The sequence below is a fragment of the Chaetura pelagica genome, unplaced genomic scaffold, assembly GCF_000747805.2.
Source record: "Chaetura pelagica isolate M959 unplaced genomic scaffold, ChaPel_1.0 scaffold200, whole genome shotgun sequence".
Lineage (NCBI taxonomy): Eukaryota > Metazoa > Chordata > Aves > Apodiformes > Apodidae > Chaetura > Chaetura pelagica.
The window spans coordinates 134712-155935 of NW_009951949.1; positions in this window are offsets into that span (position 1 = coordinate 134712).

The following is a 21224-nucleotide window of genomic DNA, read 5'->3' on the forward strand; positions in this document are numbered from 1 at the left end:
CTGAAGAGCAAGTCAGACTTCAAGCTGGCCAGCATTTCTTTTTTACTTCTGAGGAAATAAACGTTGTCTATCCTGACAAAATCTGTCAAATCTATGCTTGTGAAAAGGAGATGGAAGTACTTTCTACTTCTTGAACATGTAAGAAAAAGACTGGAAATAGCTTTGTGACCTATGAAAAATGCCTGGCTAAAGTACAAATAAAAGAATCCTACAGATATTGAGGCAAAAAAAACTCTGATAAAATAAAACCCTGTCAAAAACAAGAAAAATGAAAGCTTTGAATTGAGGTAATCCTATAATTTGATGCTTATAATTTTACAGAGTTTTATTTAATGTTTAACTTTTTTTTCAGCAACAAAGTAAAATTTCAGGTTAAAAAAAACACAAAAAACAAACAAAAACAGACTGAAAACTGAAACCTTTTTTTATTTAAAAAATTACATTTCAGCAGTTCTAAAATTGTCCTTAATGGGAGGAACATTTAAAATTACCTTTTCATGTGATCTGTTTGGCTTATCACTCTGGGAATTTATAATTAAAAATATCAGAAGAAAAATAGATGAGCACTTCTACTAATGGCCATGATTCAACTAAGTATGGTACATAAATACTTCAGTTTCTGAACCGTCCTGTTTACATATTTTTCAAATGTCCAAAAACATTTTATTCTTTACTTTTAAAATTAAGAGAAATGCTAATACTTGTAAAATGGTTGTCTTCTAGTAAGAGTTGGTAAATACCTGTCCAGAAGATGGCTTTGGGGATTCTTCTTTTAGGAAGTCCAGTTAGGAAGAAAAACATCAATGAAATGTTGTGATTGTGTCAGTGGAAGCAAGGGAGTGTCTTTGTGGTAGTTTGCATCAGTTAAGGGACTTCCTGTACCTGTTCACAGTAGACAAGGCTCTACTGTAACTAGAATAAAATGCCTTATTCTAGTACTCATAAGCTATTCACCAACAATGTGCAGGTTTGTTCCTGAATAAAAAATGATCACAGAATGATAGAATCATAGAATGGTTAAGGGTAAAAGGTACCTTAAAGACCATCAGGGTCCAACCTCCCTGCCATGGGCACAGACACCTCCCACCAGACCAGGTTGCACAAGTCTCCTCCAACCTGGCCTTGAACATCTCCAGGGATGGGGCTCCCACAATCTCCTGGGCAACCTATTCCAGTGCCTTCCTACCTTCATGGTGAAGAATTTCTTCCTGATGTCTAACCTAAATCTCCCCTCTTTCAGTTTAAAACCATCACCCTTTGTCCTATGACTGCCCTCTCTGATGAAAAGCCCCTCCCCAGCTTTTCTGGAGCCCCTTCAGGCACTGGAAGGTGCTCTAAGGTCTCCTCGGAGCCTTCTCTTCTCCAGGCTGAACAGCCCCAACTCTCTCAGCCTGTGCCATGAAGCAAATGTATTAATACAGTGTAGAGTTTTCTGATTCTGGACCTTTCCTTAGCTTTGATCTCTTTATAGGTTTCTCACTTGACCCAGTAAATCAGCTTGCTAAGCAGCCTTCATCATACCCAGACTGAGACCCCAGATCTTGAGCTGCAAATCAAAAGACAAAAGGAATGCAGGATCTTTTAGGACAGGTAGAGAAGCTGGTGAAATAGGATTATAGCCTTACCTATTGGCAGTATTGGTAATGCCTCCATTATGGAGTTCACTAATTACAGAGCAGATATAAATTGTTTTGTAAAGAGCTATTGGTGAAGCATAGAGAGCAGTGAATGAGCCTTCAGCCTAATCTATCAGACATTACAGCAGCAACCTCTGCCATATTAAAAAGTTAATGTGACTTTAATAGGTCATAATCACACTAATAAAGTTTATAACTGTTCACTTTAGTAGCCAGAGTCATTTAACAAAACAATAACTTTTGTTCTTGCAGCTGCATCGGACTCAAAGGACAATTAATATTTAATGGGGCAGAGCTCTGTTTTCATGGTGTTTAATAGCAAGAGACTCTGGGCCATCCCTTCTTAAAAAACAAATAAGAGTGAAGCCAGGGCTAAAAGATCCTGCTGGTCAATTTAGACGTGCACAGAAGATTTCACCTCCAGACAAAGGGAGAGGTTTGAACATATCCAGGATGCATCTCTTGGTGTGAGACATTACAGACCTCTTGAAGGTCAGTTCAAAGACCTTCTCTGTCTGCAACAGCCAAGCCAATTACTGATGAAAATACTGCATTGCCTTGTTCTGTATGCTTTCTTGTTGGCTGAATAGCTTAGAAATTGTTTCTATTGAAGGGTAATTTTTATCCCAAACTTGCTCTAATCAATATACTCACCTGAATCTTAAAGATCATTGAGGTCAATCCTGTCAAACAGAAAACCTTCTGTGTGGTCATTTATTTGGCACTGTAAGAACAAAGAACAAAGTGGCCTAGAATGGACCAGAGGGTGATATCTCTAAATAACCTTAAAACTTATTCTGATGAGTGGTTAGAAAAGAAGTCAATAACATTATACTTTCCTTTGAGTGACACCATGCTCCCCTTGCCCACAGCAGAAACATTTATCCTTCAGCAAAGCTGGCAAATCAAAGGTGGATCAGTCCCACATCACTGCACAAAGAAAGTGACAGCAATCCTTGGGTTTCAGAAAGGGCTACATTGCATGAGGAAACATCAGGGGACTGAAGGCCTTTGAAAGGCAAAAGAGTTCCACTCATTTGAACTTTCGTTTATCTGATAGAAATGGCTGTCAGATGCATTCAGCTTCTCTTTCTTCCTTTGAGTGACTCTGAGACAGGCCTCATTGAGATAAGCCTAAGAAAGAGGAAGAAAGGGCAAACAGACAGCATAAAGCAGTTGTATTGTGCAATGTGACAGAAAAGAAGAGCTGAAGAGCTCAGCTGGAAGTCTGTAGTTTATGTTTTAAATATTGTCCTTTTGAGCTTAAGTGCTGGCCAAAGCAATTTGAGATTAATGACAATTCTACTTCCAAGGCATCTGCCTAAAAGGAAAGTAGTGCTGCTAATGCATTTAGCACTTCAGCAGAGCAAGCTGTGCCTCTAGAGGACCATGGGGTAGAGGGGGCTGATTCCCATGTTCAAAGACACAAGGAGTTGTTCCCAGTAACTCATGAGTGGTTCCTACCTTTCTCAGCAGGTGCTGAATGATTGTGAACAGAATGTTAACAGATTACTCTGTTCTGTTTTGCCTTAATACCCGGTAGAATATGATAACATGATAATATAGTAATATCTCTACATCTTGCAAGAGCATCGATTAAGACCCTTCCAGTCATGTTCAAGACACACTGTGGAAAGTAACAATAGAAAAAAACAAATAAGAGAATATACATTTGTATCTGAAACTCACAAATAAAATTAAGAACATAAAATCTGAATGTAATTTTTAATCTCACAGGCATTTTTAGATAAACTACTGAAGTCAGTCTTTTGCTTTTCTGAGTCTTGTCTTGAAGACTTCCATCCCTACTGCCAGGGGTAGCAGTGCATCAGTCTGATGGCAATAAAACCCTATGCAATTCCAACAGGTTATCCTTAAACTGCCTTTTTTTTGTTTTTGTTTTTGTTTTTGTTTTTTTTTCCAGGGCTCTCATTTTTAATTACAACAGGTGTTTTGAAATTTTTGCCATTTTCTTCACATGTACTTTTGGGCAACATTTTCATCTTTCCAATATTCACTTAATTACTTCATGGATTGCAAAGTGACTATGGAGACAAGAAAAACAAGTTTAAGTTAAGTCCTTACAAGTTCTTGGCTTAAATATTGACCTATGGAAAAATAACTTAATGATAGCTAATAATATCTGTGTAAGGTTTTTGCTTCTTTTCCCTCTTCTAAAGAAGGTATATTGTGTAAACTGTGATCTTTTAAACTTCGTCAAAGTCAGGGAACACTTGTTATTTCATTGAAGAGGAGATAGTAGAGGTTAGAAAACAGCAGTTACTTCACACATGCTAAGTTGATGTTGCAGGTATTTGTAGATGATTTGCAGTAATGAAAATAGCTTTATTATTACATGTATGTAACTTGTAATTGAATACATAAAATATCAGCTCTGAATACAAATTCAGGCATGAAGGCTGAGAACTTCCTGACTAAATGTACAATGTATGTGTCTACATTCCAAATGGTCATAAGCTTTTCTTTTCCCCTTAGTAGCTCATGGGAGCCTGGTCAATATTGTCAATGAGGTTTGTGATGAGATTCAGACTATATTAATCTAAGTCCCACAAATCAGATGGAACTGCATTCACTCTGTTTATTAGCCCCCCTCGTTAAGTACAGGAGGAACTTGGGGGGTTTCTCAGACTGGATTTTAACATTAGGAACCTGTGGACTTGTGGGAGATGAATCCCCTGCAAAATGTTCCTCTCAGGGACTCAGATTTTCCCGCTCTTTAGCTACGTATAAATAAATAAACATACATTAGATAACAATATAAAAAGATAAATTTATGCAGGTTTCAGGTTGGGTGAAGGTACATGTTTGGAAAACACATTCACTGAGCTCAGAGAGAACACCAGCTTAGCACGTGTGTGTTTGTGGTACCAAGAACAGATTTACTGGAACACACATACATGACTTGTGTGTCCAGACTCATCTTTCAAAGGAAAGATATTCCTGTAGCTGTTCTTTAACTAAATAAGTATGACACTTACAATATGACTCCTGTGAGCTTTTCTGAAGATCTAGTATCAACAATAGATGCCCAGTTGTTGATAACTTTCTTGCCTTAGAGCTTAAGCTTGCATTCTACCAGCAATCAAATGGGAGAGAGATGGGGAATTTATTTTTCCTGATGTTCATTTTCAATCTTGTCAATTCAATGCAGGTGTTTTGGGACAAGGACTATTCTTCTTATTTGTTGTTTCATTACCTTGTGTGAGAGGGGCCTTGGCTACTATAACAGGACTCTGATCTTGATTCTGGCTTGAAGACTGTGTTTACAAAAAAAAAAAAAAGAAAAAAGAGACCAATTTCTCTTTACTTAACTGGAGAAAACAGGAAGAGAACAAAGTCTAATGTCACTGATGAGCTTTCCTTAGTGAACAGATGTGTTTGCAGTAAAATGAACAAATTTTATGTAGGAAACCTAAGTTACTTTACTCCCAAGCTTCTCTGTGAGACCTAATGATGGCTCAAGCAACAAAGCTTTTGAAAAGCTGGGGAACAATAAAAAGCACTATGCAAGGCATGACTTTTTCTTCCTGCACTTTCATTTCCTAGGAAACAGATGCAAGATCAGTTGGCAACCTGGCATCAGTCTGCATGCCTTGTTTTAAAGGGAGTGCATTGTTCATAAAATGTTATGAATACAGTTACTCCACAGATGTGGGGAGCTTAATTTTGTGTGACATCAGTTTAATGACATCACATGAAAGATTCAGAAGACTTCCAGTTGTGATGCCTCATTATATGTTTGATTGCCTCCAAAACCACTTGTAAGACACAGAATTTGTGCCTTTGACCCATTGATGCTGGCTGCTGGTGAAACCCACAGTTCATGCAAATCCTAATAAAACCAACAAAACCTTGTCCAACCTCTCAGGAGTTTTTATGCTTGCTTTGTTATTGCTGTTTTGTTTTGCTATATGCTTCTAGATAGTTGTGATAAACTGTAAAACAACAATTTATTGCAGATAAATGCACAGTGTATAGAGTCTTTATGGAGCCATTCTCTGCAAGTTCAAAGCTGGTCCAGACTACTAAGGACTGAAATATTTCTGCCAAAGACACAAATGAAATTAATTGAGTTCCTTAACCGTGTCACAAATTCATTACCCCAACTGGTTGCTGGAAATCTGTTGCTGAAAAGTCAAAGATTTTGATGTCTGGAGAAAGTCTGTCAATCATTTCCACATACTTTATATAAATCTTTTTGATCTGTCAGCTATCAAACTGGCAGCAAGACTGTGAGCAATTCAGAGCTCACCACAAATGTAGTGGCTACATGTGACTAGCTCACAATTCTCTCAAGTCCTGGACAGAATAAGAGAATGAATAAGGGTTGATTGTCTCCCCAGCTTTCTCAGTGAGGTCCACAAAATGTTCTCCATTACTAAGACACCCATTTAAAAAAAATACACAATGTTTTCAAAAGTAACCAGTGAGTTGCAAAGCTTTTAGGTCAAATAGAGTTGACAAGCAGGGAGGTGGTGAATTGGCATCAGAAATTACATTTTCAAAAAAAGTAGGGCAAGAATAATCAAATGCTTGAGGAAAAAAAAAAAAAAATCCTGTAAGATAACCCTCAACTGCCCCCCTCCAAAAAACCAACAAACACACCTAATCAACAACAACAGAACACAAGCAAAAATAGATATGTCTCCAAAGTCTAAGAGAAACATTTCTTGGACCAAACTGGAATGCCATTAACAAATAATCTCCTACATAGTGGTTTACACTGGAGACTTTATAGTCCAACCTCAGACGTTGTGCAGTTGGCAGTACTGTTGTGATTTCGCTAGCAGTGGTAAAAATTCAAGCAACCATAGAGGTAGCTATTATGTAGATATATAAATGTTAATGCATGGCTTCATATTCACAGGGAATAAAGTAATTAAAAATGTATGCTTACATATTAATTAAACTAACTGATCTTTCAGGTAGCATGAAGCTCTCTGAAGACTCAGCATTGTGCATCTATTTTATGCCTTTTGAAGCCTATAATCCACCTCTCTTTTTTCTACCTGAAAATCTTGTTCACCACAGTGAAAAGTGACACTTGAAACCTTATATGAATAATGAGGATGCTCCTGATGTAAGGTACATGTTTTCATCACAAGATGGAGGTTGTAGAGGCAAGTGCTGGTCTCTTCTCACAAGGGACAAGAGATGAGAGGAAATGGCCTCAGGTTGTACCAGGGGAGATTTTGGACTTGATATAAGGAAAAATTTCTCTACTGAAAGGATTGTCAACCACTGGAACAGGCTGCCCAGGGAAGCGGTGGAGTCACCATCCCTGGACAGATTTAAAAGTAATGTGGATATGGTGCTTAGGGACATGATTTAACAGTGGATTTAATAATGTGGATATAGTGCTTAGGGACATGATTTAACAGTGGATTTAGTAGAGTTTGGTTAATGGTTAGACTTGATGACCTTAAAGGTTTTTTCCAACCAAAATAATTTGATGATCTCACAGAAGATGTGTCACAGGAAAAATTCTGTAGCTCACTGATGTTGCAGATAGGTGCACCCTCACATATACTGAAGCAGTGAGTACTGCTAGTTGTCTTTCTTAGCCTGAATGTAGCCTATAGCCTGCTCCAAGGCTATAGGATTGGTCATGAGTAGACTTCTGAGAGTGACCAATGCAGACATTTCACCTGACCTTCGGTGTTGTCTTACAGGGAGGATATAGGAAGTTTTACAGTATTAAATAGTGGGCATATGAGGTACATTTTTGTAGAAACAATGGTCAGAGGGCCTTTCATAGACCTTGGCTGACCTTCACAGATTTCATACAACATTGTGCTTTACTAGGCACACAGTTATCTGCCCTATTATGCTTTGTCCATACCTCAGAAGCAGCAAGGGAGTGACTAAACCAATCCAAGAAGACAGGATGTATTAAGTTAATCCCATATCTTTCCTTGTAGAGTGAGTCTTGTTAAATATGTAGCTTCTGCAAACACTTGATAGCTGGATCATTTTCCTCTTATTTGTGAACTACCTGTAACCTGTCTGTCATACAGATACCTTAAGCTGGGGTATGCAAATAATTACACAACTCTTTGTTTTGCACTCACTTGATATTGTTTCCAGCAAGCCAACTCATATGTGCCAATTAGCTAATAAGTCTTTTCTTTATCATCTTTTGCATTTTTCCTCCTTTTCTGAAGAGTAGATTAGGTGGTGCTAGCTCTTCCAGCTATCTGTATTCACGTAGGATATTGTGTGTAGCAGTAGATCAATGCTTGCATAATTTGAGTGAAAAGGAACCTTTTGATGAAGACAATATTTCCCTCCCTCCACACAGCTCAGGAGCAAAGCAAGTTCCTCTGCCAGACCAAGCACTCTGTGATCAAGGCCTGTGGCATCAGACTGTCTCTTTACTAACAATTCAGCTAAACTGCTGGGCTGACCTTGTGGTCCCTTGGAGGTTTTATTTATCCCAGAGGTGGAATAAAATGGGAACTGCACATTTAAAAACTCTACTGCAATGGCTTGCCCCAGAGCCAAGTTACTTGAACTGTGTTTACCCTGAAAATGAAGCAGAAAGAAGTTAGAAATGAAAGAAAATATAGGGCAGAACTATGCTGTACTCTAGGCTGAAAATCAAAACACAACCAGTAAGATTCTGGAGCAGGAAACAAGGGTTTGAAAGGTACACTTTCAGCTGACATTTTTTTCCAACAAACTGAGACTAAATGAAAGTTGAAAACCCCAAGGATGCCCCCTTATTCCTTTTACTCTTATTTTCCCAAATCATTTTAATTTCAAGAAGTTCCATAAGTGGGCAATCAGCCAAGTGTACCTCTCCTTCCCAGTTCCCAGAGCTTTTCAGAACAATGTGAGTCTTTAAAACCTCTCACCTTCTTCTCTTGCTGCTGAAGAACTGGCTGTCTCAGCAATCACCTTTGCACAGATAGATCCCCTTATGAATTAAGAAGTCCTCAGATTGTCTCTGTGACCTGTCTTCAGGCTTCATTCCAAGACCTGATGGAGGAAACCACCCATTACGTTTTGCCAAGGCCATGCTGGGGCAATCTGGAGTGTGAGTATTGCTCATGTGGGATCTGTGTAAAATTTGACAAGAAATAGAACTGTTGTTAAAGTGAGTTACCCTCTCTAAGCAACACTCCTGGCATCTCTGCTGTGCATACTTGTGTGCAGCCATGGCTCAGGACTCACCACATTGCTTTGTACGGCTTCAAGCAATTGTATGTTGTCCACCCTGAGACTGACAGTTGCTCCTCAAGGTAACCCTAGTTCTGTAGTCAGCACATTTTGTCTTCTGCTTCCACAGCTTTCATGCAATTCAGAAAGTCCTTGTCAAAGCTATGACACATTTTATACCACACTTTAGGGTCTGTGATCTGACTTCTAGGGATCCCATCTGGATTGTTTAATGTGATTTCTACGCCTAAAGGCAGCTTTGCAGTAGTCATTCAAGCTTTTTCTACTAATTAACATTAGTTTTTGTGTTGATGTTGAATGCAGTAAATAAGAATCTTTTTAAGTTTTTATTCTTTATTTTTACACAATTTAATGTTACATCAGTGCCTCTGAGAGATACAGTTTATTTTACAAACAAATTTGGGTGCCTTCTAAGAACTCTCTTATTTGTGTCTTTGTTTTGACAGGGTAGGTATCATCTCTTAAAAGAAAAGAAATTAATTGATTATGCTTATGTGTTACCTTAGTTCACTGGTGCTCACAGCTGGTTTTAGCAATACCAAATATTATGAAAATTCTTGTGTATGTTTATCGGGGCTGACATTCCCAGACTGAGCATGCATGCCAACAGGAGCCAGCCAATGAAAACAACTTCTGTGTTGTGGCCAATCTGGTAACTGAAAAATACAGATCCAAGTTCTCATTGGTATGATGCTACAGCTCCTCAGTGCAGAAGTACTGAGTGAGACATTCCAAATGCAAGAGGCAGTTAGGATTTTGAGAGGATCAAAATTTCAGCAGAACCTTTGAACACCATGAGTATTTGCCAAGTGTTACACCCTAAGCACCTACTGGATCCATGTGTCAGGTGGTTGGAGTCCTCAGACATAGTCATCGTGTCCCATCATGAGCCATGGTCAGAAATTGATGCAGAAGGAGGAGGGACAGAAGTTCATTAAGAGAATCTGACAGAGAAGAACATGCTGAACGAGTTACAGATAAATGAAGAACTCTTGAGCTGATTCCAAATAAATTGTTTGGTTATGATTAAACCACTCTAATGCTAGGTTGTTTTTTCATTTAGAGTTACCAATTGCAAAAATTGGAGTTTTTTTCTCTATTCTACTATCTGTGATCATGTGTTAAACTAAAACTGTCAATTCATTTAAAAAATAAACAAATAAGAACATGTGCCTCCAGATTAACATATATTATCATGCCCTGAGCTATTTCTTGTTTATAAAATGACATTTATTCTGCCACAAGTTGACAGCAAGAAATGTGCTATAACTGTACTGGATTTATTTGTTGCTCATAAGGGAATGAGGAAATTTATTTATGTAATGATGTGGTCCATAAAAGCTTAATCTCCTTTTGTGATGTTATTACATAATCTTCTCTGTTAAGCAGTTTGCTTATATATCACTTAAAAAAATGTTATAGATTTTTTTTAGCATTTAGAGCCATTCAGTTTGATTTTTTTAATTATTTTTTTTTTTAATCTGTACTAAAAAAAAACACCAAAAAACCTATCAGTTTATTCATATGCACAAAACTGAAGACAGTGAATGGAAAATCAGTGACATGGAAATGCTTAGGAAATGCTGAAAACCATTCAATTAGAAATTTTTGAATGATATTGTTGTTCCTGAAGTAGATACCTGCTAAAGAAGTCCAAGTAAGATTCCCAAAATGATGAATGCCAAAATATCTTCATTTCTGCCTAGTGATTAACATGCTTAGCCATCATATGAGCTAGAGAGACAGAAAGCCAGTAATAGAAGGAATGACTCTGTATCCTGGCCAACAGTGCACCCAAAGGGCATATTTGTGCTGCAGTACTTGATCTAGTGAATATTTAATAAAGTTGAATATGGAATAAAGTTAGAAGGAGATACTGAGAATACCATATATGATTATATCACACTCTGGGGAATTCATTAATGTAGGTTCAAAGTCTTTCAGAAATAAGCAAGATATTAACATGGGTATGTCAATTCCTCAGTTTTTGTGGGTTTGGGGTTTTTTTGAAAGACCTCTTCTGGCCAGTTCTGTGAATTGTAAATATATAATTTTTTTTAGGCAGAAAATATTTTTAGAAATATCAGAACAGCTGACAAAAATATTTTAAAACCATTTTTGTTCTTGAGCTAAGAACATGCTACTTACCTTTTTCTGCTATGAGAAATGATATAGAGGACATGCATGAAGATAATGTGGTGATTTGCAACAATAATATTCTGATGCATATTAAAAAGGATGAGAAAGATCTTGATTGTTGTCTGTTGAGAAATGTGCTCCGATTTTAATCCTATACAACAAAAGACATTTTTTTGTCTCCCACTAATGAAGAATGTCTCTCCTTATTAGTATCCAGTCCTTAACATTCTATTACAGCTTAACTGTAATATAAACAATCTGCTTTCTGAGGAAGAAAAAGGTATTAAATGGTAAAGTTGAGAGAAACAAACATTTAAAAAAAAATAAAAATAAAATAATAGAGGAGTAAAAGATCATGTAAAGAAAAATTAAGCAATTCAGAAACTTACATATAAAAAGTAATTAAGAAGTGCAGAATATCAGTAATATTCCACTTAAGAGACAAACTAGCCCAGAATAAAAAGGTAAAAATATAAGCTCTGTATTTCTATATATAGAAATAAATATAGAAATACAGAAATATAGAAACATATATATATAGAAAAATGTATTTTGTGTGTTTTGGATTTTGCCTCATAGTGTCACCCTTTTGTCCTGAAAGTTAGAAATCCATTTCCCTCAAGATACCATTGATTATTAAGAAATAGTTACTGTTTCCAAAGTTAAAATGATGTTGATGTTCTCAGCTCTATGACTCATGTACTTTTTTCTTTTTCTGTTTCTTGACTGCTATTACTCCTGAAACCATGAGCTGCATCGATCCTCTTTTCAAAGCTTATACTTATTAGCTCTGAATCAAAGCATAACTGAGATAATAAGATAAATTAAAACCAAATACAATTAAATGCTCAAAGTATGACTGATTCAAAATTTGGCCTGTATCTTTGTCTGCTTGTCTATACTACAGTATAAAAGCTTTTTTATTAAGAAATGTCAGTGGGTGATGGAGAGTACTCAATAGTACAGGTTCAAATGCCTTTGAACTTACTGGCCACTACTGCTAGGCACATAAAAAATATGAACTCATGATGGAATAAACAAGTGATTTGCATCTACAGCACTTAAAAATTTTTGCAGATAGACAAACAACAGATATCCACTGTAACTATGATAAAGGAAGGCAAAAGTGTCCATCTCAAACGTTAGTCAAGAAAACTTTAGAATATGTGATATGCATTCAGTGAGATTTGTCACAGATCTTTCATTTTAGAGAAGCATCAGTCACTGGTTGACTATCATTATTCCTTATTTCACATGGGTTTCCTGAAGAAAACAGGCAGAATGAATAGTGACTTCAAGAGTGTTTTGAAGTCAATAATTTTTATGGATTTTTTTTTTTAACTTAAGCCATTGATGAGTTGGTTCTCCGAGCTGAGATCAAAGGTGTGAACTGATTCATTTACTGGCTTATTCTACAGAAGTCAACAAAATTATATAATGAAGATGTAATAAGAGCAGTGACCTTCTTGTCTCCCTTCAAGTGGATATTAAAAAGTGTTTATTTAATTTATGAAGTAGAAACACTAAAATTATGTAGGAAAAAAAATATGCAGATTTTAAAGGCACTTTTCCCAGCACTTAATCTGGATACCAAACCTGGTGGAACAATATCTCTTTAAGTCCAAGTTATTTCAGAAATGTGCTTCCATATTCAAACTATTAGGAAAAAAACCCATCATAGCTATTTCATATTCAGTATAAATCCTTCCCTGAAGGCCTGCAGTGAGCTCACATGTATACTTGTAAATTTCCAAATGGAAAAGTTCTACATGCAAAGATATACTTTGCATTTAGGGAGACAGATCTGGAAGTCAAGATTTAATTGTTTTATACCTTAAGAGGCATGTGATGAAAATACCAAACAGCAGCCACAACAAAATATCCTGTATTAGAAAAGCTCAAACCCAGAGATAGCAAACAAACAAACCCACATAAATGTAACAAGCTCCTAAAAACATACTTTGTTTTAAAATGTAAATGAAATGTGCTTCGTTTCTCTGCTCAGTACTGCTGTGAAAATTTGCATATTATCTCCTTCTCCCTTTCAGTATCCTCAACCAACAGCTGTGACTTGTCAAAACTTGCCTGCACAAGGGGAAAAGAAAACGAAGGGGCATATTGGAAACCGTGTCATCTTATCTATTACTTTCAGAAAAATGTAATTGCTGAAGATGCCATTAAGAGGTGTCTGAAAAAATGTGTTAAGGCTCCTTAAAAGTTTTTTTTCTTCTCTCCCTTTAACAGTGGTGAGGTGATACCTAGGAAGGGCAGAAGCAAGAGAACAGAGTATCTTGTGCTCTCTTCTCACAGGTTGCTTCCCTGTGATAAAGAGCTGCTGAAGCTGGTATCTTTGCTGTGGCTCTGACAGAGTTCTTCATCACAGGTGTTTTGCAGTGCCCTTTATATTCTTACCCTCTGAACCCTTTCATCAGCCCTGCTCGTTTCTGATGCTTCCTTTTGCTCTTGAGGCATCATATTTGGCACAACAGAGAGCTCGAGGCTTCTGTGTTATCCTGCAGTGAGGTGAAGGGAGCCTGAAGTGAGTCTCAGGGGAGACCTTGTTGCTCTCTGCAACTACCTGAAGGGAGGTTGTAGCAAGGTGGGGTTTGGTCTCATCTCCCAAGTAGCAAGTCGTAGGACCAGAGGAAAGGGCCTCATGTTACGCTAGGGGAGGTTTAGGCTGGGTATTAGGAAACATATATCTGCTGAAAGGGTTGTCAGGCACTGGAGCACGCTGCCCAGGGCAGTGACAGTCACCATCCCTAGAGGCACTTAAGAGACATGAATGTGATGGTGGGGGATATGGTTTTGCTGTGGACTTGACAGTGTGCTAGGTTGACAGTTGGAATCACAGACTCACAGGAATCAAGCCTGTGTCATTACTACTATAAAAAGAGGCCTCTGACTGGATAAGTGAGAAGATGGACTGGATGCTGAACCTCAGTTTGCTTCATAAAACTCCAGTGTTTCCTTCAAGCACTGCAACATCTGCTGCCCTCGTTGCTTTATCCATGTGGTTTGTGATGTTGATACTAAGATTCAGAGATTTCAGTGTTTGTGTGAGCCATGGAGAACCTCAGTTTCTTACAAATTCCTTGTCTGACCCTACATGTAAGTCCAGACTCATAAGCATACCTGGTAATATTGGGGCTTTGGTGTATTAATATCACCCACTGTTGAAGTGGAAGTGATAGACTAGATTAGACATTAGGAAGAAATTCTTTAGTGTGAGGGTGGTGAGACACTGGAACAGGTTGCCCAGGGTAGCTGAGAATGCCCCATCCCTGGAAGTGTTCAAGGACAGGTTGGATGGGGCTTGGAGCAACCTGGTCTAGTGGGAAGTGTCCCTGCCCATGTTGGGGGTTGGATCTAGATGATCTTTAATGTCTGTTCAAACCCAAACTATTCTATGATTCTGTGATTCTGATAGATAAGACACTCAGAGATCTCAGATTGTTTTGTGAGCAGAATATACAGAGATGGAAGTATTTACATCTGGGAGGACTCAGATACAAGTGGAAAGGAAAGGAAGGGAAGGAAAAGACAAGGAATGATGGAAGGAGTGATGGAAATCTCTTTCACCCTGCAGATAACTCTGAAGTTGAAGTCAGGATGCCAGTGATTAGAAGTGAAGTTTCTGGGCTGCCATGGGTTGATTTATGGAATGTGGGGCTATCAGATTGCAGTTCAGAAATGGACTGAGCTGCATTAAATTATCTGTGCTTTTCTGATGAGTGGATCAGGATTTTTTTGTGCTTCCTGGCTAGCCTCATTAAGTTTCTATAATTATCATTTTATTGATAAAGTGCCTGCCCTTGGTGAGACTCAAGGGATATTGTACAATTAAAATAACAGATTATGGGAATGTAAAATAATATACTAACAGAACAAAACTTGTCTTACAGAAAAAAAAGGGTTAGTGGTTGAGATTCTTCCCTAGTGCTAGACCTGAAGAGGGACTACTTTCCTGACAGCAAGAAAGTCACCCATTCAAATATGATATTTCTTAAAAGCTACACTATTTCTCCTTGGAACTACTGACTACTAGCTGTCAACCAACCTAAGTGTTAATGTCTATCTCTCTTGTCTTTCTCCATCATTTTTTGACAAAAGCTGATTTTCTACATTCTAACAAACATCTAGCTCTTAAGTTAGACTCCTAAAATTGAGCAATATTGTTAATCCAGATATGATATTCAGTTTAAAAAATCTGAAATTGTGAGTCATGTTCTTGCTCAAATAGAAATGTAAGAATATAGGTTGAGGATGGAGATCCATAGAAATTCAGGCACACAACTGTTTATCTGCCAAAGAGACTCAAGAGACTGAAGATTAATGACAAGCCTTTATCAAATGGCCTTGTGATACTCAGTGATGCAACGTGTGAGATGGAAGGGTGAAGGCTGACAGGAATTCATAATGATGGTTAAGTGTGTGCTCCCTATTCAGAGGGAAGAAAGGTGTTGTGTTGTCACTCATACCAGCCCAAAAAACCATCAGTTCACCAAGAGGAGAAATTCCAAAGACAACTGTCGTCAGTGTGTTCTGGTCTACCTCTAGGAAATCACATCCGGGTTTGCCTTTCAGGTTGCAAACTTTTTGTGCCATACTTCAGAGTCCACTGGAAGTGTGGCTGCCATTCTCAAAATTACTCTTTTACTATTTATACAGGTACTATCTAATTAAACAACACCTAGTTCTTTTTCGTCCTAGCTGAATGGTCTAACCGATGTGCTGAACATTCAGGATTTGTTCTATTTGCCTTCCTTTTTAGCCCCCAGATCTTGCCTTTCTGTTTGTGTGCACACATTTACATTCAACACTATTTGTGATGTGTACACAGAGGTGGTCACTAAACCGTAACAGACTGGGGAGACCTTGTAGCAGCCTTCCAGTACCTGAAGGGGCTACAGTAAAGCTAGGAAGGGACTTTTTACAAGGACATGTAGCAAGATGACAAGTAGCAATGGTTTTAAACTGGAAGAGGGTAGATTTAAATTAGATATTAAGAAAGAATTCTTCACTGTTAGGGTGGTGAGGCACTGGCACAGGTTGTCCAGAGAAGCTGTGGAAGCCCCATCTTTGGAAGTGTTCAAGGCCAGGTTAGATGGGGCTCTAAGCAACTTGGTCTAGTGGGAGATGTCCCTGCCCATGCAGGGGGGTTGAAACTAGATGATCTTTAAGGTCCAACCTAAATCGCTCCATGATTCCATGATATGGAGCCAAGGCAGGAAGAAAGCATTTCAAGCTTATTGACTAGCTACTGGGAAAAGGCAGCAGTGGGCTCATGAAGGACCTACAGATGAGACATACCCATATCATGTAAAGGAGAGCTATTTCTACTTTTCTGTAGAGTGGGGTAAACAAATTAAGCATAGTAATAATTAATCTAGACAATGGTGCATCTTTAGGGATGGAGGCTGGGGGGACTGTTTCTCTTTTCCTGTTTCTAAGCAGCCTGAAGTAGAAGATAAATGCTAAATCAGCATCTTGGCAAGATAAAGACATTCAATAGCATCATTTATGTGTCTGCACTTGTTAATCAGTTTCCCTTGAAAGTGACTCTGGGACCTGAATGTCCTCTTTTAGCAGAAAGGTACGACTAGCTGAAAAAGGACTTTCAGTAGCTCAGACACAAAGGCAGAAGGAGACTCTCATTCATTTTTTTTGTTGATTTGGTCCATGTAATTATGCTAAATATTTTTGCTTCTGTGAGATTTTGTGCACTGTGTAAAATAAATATTTATTTAGCTCTTTCACCTTGTGGGCAATGCTATCATTCTTCTTCTAATTACTCTACCGTTTTTAATAATGATGGGTAGCACTTGTCATGCTGCTTCCAGATTCAAAACACTCTGCGAATGTGAAAGGTTGTTATCTGTCACTAACTTTCTATAATAAGGTTATATGAAAGAAAATACTGGGGAATGTTTGTCCTCTGCAATTTCTTAAGACTAAAATGATGTTTATATAAATATTTTTTTAAAAAACCCACTTCCTAGATATGTGTCTGAAAGCAGGTAATTGAATCCTTTTTTTGTACTTGAAATCAAAATGAATTCCACAGGGAACAAACCTTAATTTCAAAATAAATAGATGTTAAAAATTGGAATCAGTGTCTAAGCTACCATTACAGCCTCTACAAATACAGTCAAATCAGCCAGCATGATCTCACTTCAACCAGCCACCCACAAATGCTTGGTTTGGACTAAGCAGCCACTTCAGCTCTCTGATTTCCAGCACTGCTATGAACTCTGCCAACAGGAAAGAAAACCAGGGATGGGGAGCTCAGGAAAGGACAGGCTGGGGACATGGCAAAAAAGAAATCATGACTGACTTGCCTACCCTTTATAAAACTCTTCTGTTTGTAGAGTCTGTATGTCTTGATGGACAAAGGCATTGCAACTCAGTCCCATGAAGCATGGCCACCAGATGCAATCCAAGCAAGCAGTTGATTGTTTCTACAGAAGCATTTACCTTCCTTGAACAATCAATTTGTGAAAGACAGATATGTTTGTATATAAATGCTTTGCTGTGTGTACTTTACAACTTTTTGGTGATAACTGGAATAGACTTCAAATTTTCACTCAGTTACTAACTGAAGGATGCCTACATATATATATATGTATAAATACAGATATAAATATATATACATTAATGCATATATGCACACATATACATGTGTAGTATATATAAAATAATGTAATGTCCATTAACTCTAAGTAATGTCCCATGAATTTAGGAATGAATGGATAAACTGCTGATGTTTTTGAAAATACCATTTGCAATGCAATGAAGTTGGAGAGAGGCCACCAACTGTAAACGAGATCAAGATCCCAAACAGAACACCTCTCCATTAACAAGTGATCATAGAAGAGGCAGATAATCTAAAAATAGTACAAACCCATCGTGTTTTGTACCATTCTCTAGCAACTCAAGACAAATGGCTTGTTCAGCTCTTATCTTACTCTTGTCTTTTTTAAGTATCATTTCAGAAAACTAGGAGTCTTAAAAACCAGGATTACTACCCTCTGGAGAGATACAACTGATGTCACAGGCCTTTCCATCACTAGCACACATGCAATAGAAAATCTGATACCACCTCAGGTTTTACTGTTTTCAAGCCATTTAAATGTCTATTGCTATTTTAAATATGCATGAGCTCTATGGTCACCAGTTTTACAAGTCCTTACTACAAACACAGGTGCACACACAAATGCAAACACACCTACACACATGCAGACATATCCTCTTTCCATACACATACATGCATATTGTACAAATATATATATATAAAATATATTTTGTACATCCAAATATAGAAATTTGTATGAAAATCTGAGGTGTTTGGGCTTTTTTTCACCAAATGAAATTCCATTTTATAAGTCAATGTACAGAACTTGTATCTCAGTCCTTGCACTGAAGTTGGCTAATGTTTCACAAATCAAATTTTTGGGAACCTTTATTTAGGCCAACATCATTCTGCTGTCCAATCCCTGTGGCCAGAAAGGAAGGATGATAAGCAGTGAACATACCAGATGGCAAAGGCAGTTACAGTGGGAAGAGGTTTGGTGTTTTGCCACTCTGTGGATTGCACTAGACAGAGAGCCAAGCCAGTATGGTAATGATGTGGAAAAAAAGTAAAAGGTTACAGATAAAATTTCAACAGAAAGGTGATTTTTCTGCAGAACAGAAGACAATAAAATATTCAAGAAAAAAATGGGAAAACACAAATGAAAAGTTTTGGGGTTTTTGTTTGGTTTTGGTTTTTTTTTGTTTTTATTCTTATTATGCTGACTCCATGTGTAAAATAACAGTATGTGAGGGAGCTCTGTGGCTGAATGGAGTGGACTGCTAATAGCAATGTATCCCCAGAAAAAACATGTCAGCAAGGAAAAGGAAATCCTAATGGAAGAGGAAGAGAATGAAGTGTGAAGAATGAGAACAGATGATGTCAAACCAAAGATCAGGATTAGGAGAAAAGCCACCAGTAGCTCTGAGGTCCCCATCTTTCTGGGAACAAAATCCTGTGGCTCATGGTTTCAGGGGCCTTGCAGGTATATTATTCAGTGGGACAAAGGTCTCTCCATTTGTTTAGATAAAAAGGTTTTAAGTGGTTTTATTCCTTCTTGAGAACAATGGAGGTCATAAGGAAGATGAATGATAATGGGTTTTCTTTGAGAGGAAAGTACAGGTCCCAGCTCATGAAACTTATTATTCCATAAAATAAGTGAGAGTAAAGAGAGGAAATGGGTGCGATACATTTTTTTTTGTTATTATTCCCCTTATAACACATATAAAACACATTTTGGAAGCACGACCTGACTAAGGCTCTATATATAGAAGTTTGTGCAATTACCTGCCAGCAGGCAGTGGAGGCTAGCAGCTGCAACAGTGGAAAAGTGCAACAAATGATACCATTTCTTCAGATCAAATCAACATGGCAGCAGGTCAGGCACAGTCAGGAACTTTGTAAACAAGGCATGGGTAGTGAAGGAAAATTAATATCTTCTATTAACTCAACTTACATATGTTGGGAAAAAATGGGAAAACTAGAGAATACAATTTTTTTTCAGGCATAATATATATACAATATATATACTGTCTGTTATATATATAGATATATATATATAGATATGTGAGGTGGATGCACCCAAAATGAATGGGTCAGATAAGATTATTTTTTTAAAAGCTACAGGCAAGTGTAATCAGCACAGTCCATTTTCAGCAGAACAGTTCTGACTTACAGATGTTAAAGGCCAGACCTATAATCTGCAGTTAATGTGTTTTTTCAGGCTACACTTGGATTTCTCATCCTTTCCTACCTACAGAGGAGTCGGCAATTGGCCTCGGGTTGTGTGAATTAGTCTCCAAGGACTCATTTGCTCATCATGCGCAGTGGTCCTTAACTGAGACTTTCCATTGTGCTGGAGCTGAAGTTCCATCCCTTGGTTTTGTTTACATGGTTCTGCTGCTGTTATTTCATCTTGGAATTGCAAATTTCCTCATTATGGGAATCAGCAACCGAGAACCATTTCTCTGGTGGGCAAACTCTAACATGTCAACAGAGCAGAAGAAAATGTCACTGCTGGCATGTTGGAGAAGTGCCAAGGTAAAATGCCAGCCAGAAAGTAGAAAATTTCACTCTGTAAACATTTGGCCTGGGACTTCATCAGCCAATATTAGAATCAATAAATGCCCTGCTATCCTTCAGAGGCTCTAAGCATGGTTTATTTATCATGATATATATAGTGGAGTCCCACAGGGGTCGGTACTGGGACCGGTGTTGTTCAACATCTTCATCAACGACCTGGATGAGGGTATAGAATGTACCCTCAGCAAGTTTGCTGATGACACTAAGCTGGGAGGAGTGGCTGACACACCAGAAGGCTGTGCTGCCATTCAGAGAGACTTAGATAGGTTGGAGAGTTGGGCGGGGAGAAACATGATGAAATTCAACAAGGGGAAGTGCAGAGTTTTACATTTGGGGAAGAACAACACCATGTCCCAGTACAGGTTGGGGGCTGAACTGCTGGAGAGTAGTGTAGGTGAAAGAGACCTGGGGGTCCTGGTAGACAGGAGGATGACCATGAGCCAGCAATGTGCCCTTGTGGCCAAGAAGGCCAATGGCATCCTGGGGTGCATTAGAAAGGGTGTGGTTAGTAGGTCAAGAGAGGTTCTCCTCCCCCTCTATTCTGCATTGGTGAGGCCACATCTGGAGTATTGTGTCCAGTTCTGGGCCCCTCAGTTCAAAAAGGACAGGGAACTGCTCGAAAGAGTCCAGCGCAGAGCTACGAAGATGATTAGGGGAGTGGAACATCTCCCTTATGAGGAAAGGCTGAGGGAGCTGGGTCTCTTTAGCTTGGAGAAAAGGAGACTGAGGGGTGACCTCATCAATGTTTACAAATATGTAAGGGGTGAGTGTCAGGGAGATGGAGTTAGGCTTTTCTCAGTGATGACCAGTGATAGGACAAGGGGTAATGGGTGTAAATTGGAGCATAGGAGGTTCAAGGTGAATATCCGAAAAAATTTTTTTACTGTAAGAGTGACAGAGCACTGGAACAGACTGCCCAGGGAGGTTGTGGAGTCTCCCTCACTGGAGACATTCAAAACCCACCTGGATGAGTTCCTGTGTGATGTACTCTAGGTGACCCTGCTCTGGCAGGGGGGTTGGACTAGATGATCTCTCGAGGTCCCTTCCAGCCCCTAAGATTCTATGATTCTATGATATAAGATGTTTTTTTA